Source organism: Mauremys reevesii, linkage group 13 (assembly GCF_016161935.1).
Source record: "Mauremys reevesii isolate NIE-2019 linkage group 13, ASM1616193v1, whole genome shotgun sequence".
Classification (NCBI taxonomy): Eukaryota; Metazoa; Chordata; order Testudines; family Geoemydidae; genus Mauremys; species Mauremys reevesii.
Window position 1 is genome coordinate 4,891,959 of NC_052635.1, and position 7,475 is coordinate 4,899,433.

Consider the following 7,475-nt stretch of genomic DNA (forward strand, 5'->3'; position numbering starts at 1 on the left):
GGCGGGGCTGAGCCCCTGGGCCGCTTCCTGCAGCGCCCCCCCCCCCGGGCTCCCCCCCCCCGCCCCCCCGACAAACCACCCCCCCCCGCGTCTGCCGCCCCCCCAGTTCCGCGGGCAGCGGCGGGCGGCGCGGCCGGGGGGTGCGGGCGGCGGGCGGGCGCCGAAACCGAAGCTGATCGAGCAGAGTCCGGGACGCGACCGGGGCGCCCCCTGGCGGGGAAACGGGGCCCGGGCGGGGCGACACGGGGCGGCCTTGAACTGGGCGGGGGCGCGGGCTGAGCCCAGGAAGGGAGCGGAGTCAGACAGACAGATACAGGGGGGTGGGGATAGATGGAGGGTGGGTGGGGATGGATAGATAGACAGATAGATGGAGGGTGGGTGGGGATGGGGATAGATGGAGGGTGGGTGGGGATGGGGATGGATGGATGGAGGTGGGTGGGGATGGGGATGGGGATAGATAGATAGATGGAGGATGGGTGGGGATGGATGGAGGGGTGGGGATGGGGATAGATGGAGGGGTGGGTGGGGATAGATAGATAGATGGAGGTGGGTGGGTGGGGATGGGGATAGATAGATGGAGGGTGGGTGGGGATGGATGGAGGGTGGGTGGGGATGGGGATAGATAGATAGATGGAGGGGATGGGTGGGGATGGATGGAGGGGGTGGGGATGGGGATAGATGGAGGGGTGGGTGGGGATAGATAGATAGATGGAGGGGGTGGGTGGGTGGGGATGGGGATAGATAGATGGAGGGTGGGTGGGGATGGATGGAGGTGGGTGGGGATGGGGATAGATAGATAGATGGAGGGGGTGGGTGGGGATGGGGATAGATGGAGGGGGTGGGTGGGGATGGATGGAGGGGGGGTGGGGATGGGGATAGATAGATAGATGGATGGAGGGGGTGGGGATGGGGATAGATGGGGGGGGTGGGGATGGATAGATAGAGACGGTGTGGGGGGTAGGTGGGTAGATAGGCTGCGGCAGGTAGATGCGTAGATAGACGGGTGGGGTTGAAATGAGTCATTTTCAATGGTTGGACGCTGAGGAACTGGATTCTTGGCCTCATGGCCAGAGGGGTGAACACATTATCTAAGTTGTATCTAAATGACGAACAATCTTTCGTTTAGAGGAAGCCAACATGATTTTCCAGCGGTGACTGTTTGTTTCACTGCCTGACAAGTGCAGGCGTCTTTTCCTTCTCTTTGGGGCCCCCAGCCCCGTCAAATCCCCCCAGTTAGAAACCACGGCGCTTTCATTATTAAAGGAGGAACAATAAAACACAGACGAGTGGCCGGACCCAAAGGGAGGTGTGGGGTGAGCTCAGTCACGGTCTCTTCTGGTTGACGTTCGGTGGGTCCCATCGAGCAGAGATTGTGCCTGGGCAGGTGACGCCTTTTTCTCTTGGGACGCTGAGACCAAAGTCTGTTATTTCCCCAAACCCTTGAGACTCCATTCGGAGCCTCTTGCCTGCCGGCCGGGAGGGATCAGATTTTATCGGTCAATGTTGGCAAAGGTCCATTTTGCCACACCCAGACCAACCCACGGACAAAGATCTGTGACAATCGGCACTTCCCGGTGGGCAATGTGTGAACCAGCTGCTTGAGGGCTGAGCAGCGTCTGATTTCACGCTACGGGCCTGTGACCTGCGATGGTGAGGCCATTTGTGCTTGAGTGGCTCCACAGCTTCCACGGTTTCAATCTCGGCGTCAATAATTATCGTCTGGTCGCCCATTATTTTGCACAACTGTGAACGTTAAAATTGATAAACATCGAAAAAAAGGCTTCGAGCCCCGGCATTTCGTGGAACTGTGAAAACGTAACGCGATAAAACGCGAAGAAAAGGCTGAAAACTAAACAGTGATATTATCTGTCACCAGGAATTGAGTTCTGCCAAGGCTGCTGCTTAGATACCTAACAACTGTTTCCGACTGAGCAAAAGAATTTTGTTTACCGAATTCTGGAGCCTGCAGGTTATTACTAAATAACCCAGAGAGGTTATAATTGGGCAGAGTGAGAAGCCGTTGAAGGAGGTGTTTTGAGACAGGCCAATTACAAATATAAAGAATCATAAATCCAATTAAACCCACTATTTCTTTGTGAACCAATCTGGAGCCCCTGCCTTCTTTCCAGGTTCTAACCAGCTGGTGATTAACAGGACAACGGCTCAGTAATTTCAGATACGACAGTGTTTTCATCTCCCAATAGGCAGAAACAGAAAATAACACAATACAAATTTTTCACTGTTCACAAAAAGCTAAACACACAGAAAATAACACAATATAGGCACAAACACACAACGTGCGCACACAACCACTAAACAAAACGACATCAAACATCTACAATACGTACAAAACATCCACAGCACACCAAACATGTAAACACACAAACAGAAATAACGCAATACACGCACAAGGCACACACGGGACGTGCGCACACACAGAACAACAGGCATGTGTTGAGCAGGCTAACGGAGCATGGCACAAAATCGGATGCAATGGCAATGGTTGTCCTCTCCCAGTGTTAACGTCTTGGCGGGGAAGGGTTGTTCCTTGTGTTGGCTTCTTCTTGATTCTTTTGGGTTCTTTCCTGTCGGTTGTAGTTTGCCTGTAAACAGGACCCACCGCTGAGCGGCCGATGGGCCTGTGTGGGTCACACACTTCAGAGTTTTTAGATGCTCTTTATTACCATGAAATTAGGAGCACAGACTTGTACATTCACGTTCCCATCTCGGGACAAAGCGTGTCGGCCGCACTTACAGGATGGGGGACTCTATCCTGGGGGGCAGCGACTCTGAAAAAGATTTGGGGGTCACGGTGGAAAATCAGCTGAACCTGAGCTCCCAGCGCGATGCTGTGGCCCAAAGGCCCAAGGCGATCCTGGGCTGTATAAACGGGAATCTGGAGTAGGGGCAGAGAGGCGATTTTACCTCTATATTGGGCACTGGTGCAACCGACCAGTGCGGGAATCCTGGGTCCAGTTCTGGTGCCCACCCTTCAGGAAGGATGGCGATAAATTGGGGAGGGGTCAGAGCAGAGCGACGAGAACGATGCAAGGATTAGAAAACCTGCCTCGGCGTGAGATACTCAAGGAGCTCGATCTATTCAGCTTAACAAAGAGACGGTTCGGGGAGACCTGACCACAGTCTGTCAGTACCTACGTGGGGAACAAAGATTTAATAATGGGCTCTTCAGTGTAGCTGAGAACGGTGGAACCCCATCCAATGGCTGGACAAATTCAGTTTGGAAATATGGTGTCAATTTTTAACGCTGAGGGTAACTAACCATTGAACCACGGCCCAAGGGTCACGGTGGATTCTCCAACACTGATAATGTTTAACTCAAGATTGGATGTTTTTCTCAGAGATCCGCTGTAGGAATTATTGCAGGGCAGGTCTCAGGCCTGACCTCTGCAGGAGGTCAGACTACGTGAGCGCAGGGTTTTCTTCTGGCCTTGGAGTCTAGGGAGCTGGGAATTTCAGGCTTGTTGAGATTCAAAGTTGTCGCTCACAGTGAGGTTGACACCTTCAGCTCCTGAATAATGCAGATTGTTCACTGAGTGTGCAACACACATTCGTTGCTCTTTGTGCGGCAGGAAGATCCCAGATAACCTTCTCAAGTTGGAGTTCACCTTCTTCTTTTTCTTTGGTTCCTTGCCTGAGTGGTTCCTTCCGTCTCAACGGGAAATGAAATCCTGCTTTCAGAGAGCCCAAGTGCCTCTGTCCTTTTCAGGTCTCAGTCTTTTCACATTCAATCCCTCTCCTGAAGCTATGAGCTTAAACAACTAACAAGTTCTTGATTCTTGTACCAGGTTTTGGAGACAAGCTCGTCTTCCGGGGTTGGCTGAGGGTTTGCTTGTGCTCTGCCAGTAGTTAGTTAATTCCCTGTTAATATAAATATTCTGTATTTAAATGGCTTCTTATGAGGGAGATTTGGGTAACATAATAGCAACAACTATCAGGGTAGTTGAGCTCCAGAATCGGCTTCCGAGGGAGGTTTTTAGGAACAGGTCGGACAAACACCCATCTGGGATGGTCTCAGTTTACTTGGGTTGACTAGGTGACCTCTTGAGGGTTCCTTCTAGCCCCAAATTTCTACGATTCTGTGGTTAATAATTTGTTTATAGCATTGAAAAAAACCTTCCTATATTTGTGTACAAAACATTTTCCTTTTCATATAACAGTAACGGGCAGTTATGATACAAAGGCTCGTGTTTGGATACAACACATACAACTATACAATATAAACAAATCTACATCTTACAAGGCATTTGGTGCCACCTTAAAGCAGTTGGGGAAGACGACCGAAGCGTGAGCTGAAAGTAACCCGTGTGCTCTGCGCGGCTTTTCTCGCCATAAACGTTCGCTGCGTTTAACGAATGAAGACTTGAGTGCGGTCGCAGAGGAAGCAGTTTCAGTCGGGAGATTTCTAGAATTGAACTGGGTTTGAAGGAAGATTTTTCTTTGCAAAGAGGTGGGGGTAAGAGGCCCACTTGCTGTGCAGCTCTGAGAACTCACCCGTTCGGGTTTGAAATGTTCTGAATCAAACATCCTCACAATCTTTTACAGGACCAGGACCCTTTGGCAAACATCAGTATCTCAGAACAGAAGAACGGCCCGACTGGGTCAGAGCCTGTCACGGACTCGCAGATGGTGCCCACTCTCGGCCCCATGGGGTCCATGGGCGGGTGCCCCTTCAGTGCAACAGCCCCTCTCGGGGGTCCACCCTCTCCCGGGGTCAGGCCCCTCCACCCCTGGAGCCGCAACTCTCTGAGCCTCAGCACGTCTGTCTCTGCCGTGGGCCCCCCCAGGGAGCCCCCTCGCTCTGGACCCTCGGGGCCTCCACCCCCCGAAGGGGTCGATGCCCCCTGGTCTCTAGCCCAGAGTGACTCTCCCCAGCGTAACACAGGAGGTTTATTGAGGGTTGAACCCAGCACAGGAAACTCTCCGGCCCCCGGCCTGGCCTCCCTCAGCCCGGCCCAGCCCAGTCCCCCTGCAGCCAGGGGGGCTCTGCCTGCTCCCCCCTCCAGCCCCGAGCCCCCTGCTCCCAGCTGGGTCTCCGATACCCCCGGCCCCCAGCCCCCCCCATCCATTGGCTTCTCTCCAGGGAAACTGGGTCGTAAACCAGGCCTGGGTCTCCTCTCCCCCGTTCTGTCCTCTGGCCCCCTCTGGCTGGAACCGGCTGGTCAGGTCACCGGATCCTCTGTCCCCGCAGCCCATTGCACAGTTGGACAACCTCATTTTTGTGGCTGGCATCGTGTTGCTTAGTTCAACACAGCGACCGCCTAATGGAAGGAAAGAGCCAACTCTTGGCAGACCCAGCAAAGCAAGTTGGTTTGTTTATCGAGAAGTGGAAGACAAAATATACGACCATCAATCTCCCACAAACAACCAGCAGAGTAGAGGGAGACACACTCACAGAAGAAAGTCCTTTTAATGATGGTGAAGCCGTGCTAGACGTTGAAAATCGAAGATCTAAAGTGGCAAGGAACTTTCATTCACTTGAAAAGATCTGGAAAAGTAGCATGATTGGCCCTGGCACTGCAATATGATTCTTTTAACACCAGTATCACGTCTGTCCTTCTTTATGGAGCAGAGTCATGGAAATCTACAACAAATTAATGAGAAGATCAACTCATCCCAGCGCAAAGGTCTGTGGGAGACCTTCAGAGTCCATGGGAAAGAGTTTCTTGCAACACCCAAAAGTCTGAGTACAACAAGCCAACCTGAAGCCTGGTCAGAAGACGATGGACATGTGTTAAGGACGCCACCAAAACGACTTCTCTATCATGTGGAGATAATGTGACAATGTGGAGACCACTTGGGAAAAGGGAAACACAACCGATAAACAAGCCAAATCCATCAACATGACACTGAGAAGCCTGAACAGTCAGCCCAAGGGTGCAGGAGGAGACAGAAAAGCATCAGCGGTAGATTAGCACAATAATTGGACCCGTCCAGACAGTTTTCAGAGCCCCGCGTGCCGGAAACCAGTGCAGAAAGTTCCTGTGGAATAGAAGTTGTAACGCTGCATTGCAGTCTGTAAACGTGCCAGAGTGCAATAAACGTCTTCTCCAGCAGCCAGAGATTCAAAGGTCAACAGAAGCACTGAGATCATCTAGGCCGGGGGGGTTCAACCTTTCTTCATTTGCAGAGCCCTACACAATTTTCTATGGAGGTGAGGCACCTTTGGGAGGCTCAGACATAGTCCATGGACCCCCCAGGGGTCTGCGGAGCACAGGGCGAAAACCACCAATCTAGTCTGACCTCCTGGAGATTCCTCAAGCAGATCTTGTAGGGCTGGTGGACCCTAGACAAGGAGCGTGGCACAGCTGGATCCCATGGGGGCGTGAACAATCCACACCTTTGAGTGGCGTAGTTCAGCCGACCTGAGCCCCCGTGTAGGCAGCTACCACCTCTCGGGATAGATAGATAGATAGATAGATAGATAGATAGATGATGGGTTGGTCAGGGATGGATGGAGGGAGGGAGGAATGGATGGAGTGAGGGAGAGGTGTGTATAGGGATAAATGGATGGATGGAGGGAGGGAGGGAGGGAGAGGTGAGTATGGGGATGCAGGGAGGGAGGGAGGGAGAAGTGGATGGATGGAGGTAGGGAGATAGAGGTGTGTATGAGGATGGATGGATGGATGGATGGATAGCTGTGTTTGGGGATGGATGGAGGGAGGGAGAGGTGGATGGAGGGAGGGAGGGAGGAAGGGAGAGGTGGATGGAGGGATAGATGGATAGCTGTGCTAGGGGATGGATGGATGGATGGAGGGAGCGATGGATGGATGGATGGATGGAGAGGTGATGGAGGAGGGAGGGAGAGGTGAGGGAGGGAAGGAGGGAGGGAGGGAGAGGTGGATGGATGGAGGGAGGGAGGGAGAGGTGGATGGATGGATGGATAGCTGTGTTTGGGGATGAATGGAGGGAGGGAGAGGTGTGTATGGGGATGGACGGACGGACGGATGGACGGACAGATGGATGGACGGATGGATGGATGGAGGGAGAGGTGTGTATGAGGATGGTTGGATGGATGGACGGACAGACGGATGGATGGGGGAATAGGGGGACAGATCAGCCAGGCCTACACAGAAGCTGTTGGTGGCTCTGGAGCTCTGTCTGGTGTGGGTGGCTTTGCTCTGGATCCCGGCTCCTTTGCGCCCCCCCTGCCCTGGAGGGGGGCATGACCCCGACGCCTGCCCTGCGGAGTGACCCCAGGAGGGGGAACAGGCAGCCACGATCCCGGGCTGGAGGGAGGAGCCCTGGGATCCCACCCCAGGAAATGGGAAGGGTGGGAGCCCAAAACCTGTGTGTGCCCCCCCCACACCGCCCCGGACTGGGGAGGGGACCCCAAGATTACCGTAGAGGGGCTCAGATTTCCCCAGCTCTGGGACATGCCTCGGGGGCTGCCTGCTGGAGGGCTCCCCCATTCTGAGGGAGACCCCCACCCCCCAGCCCGGGACAGGGAGGGGCAG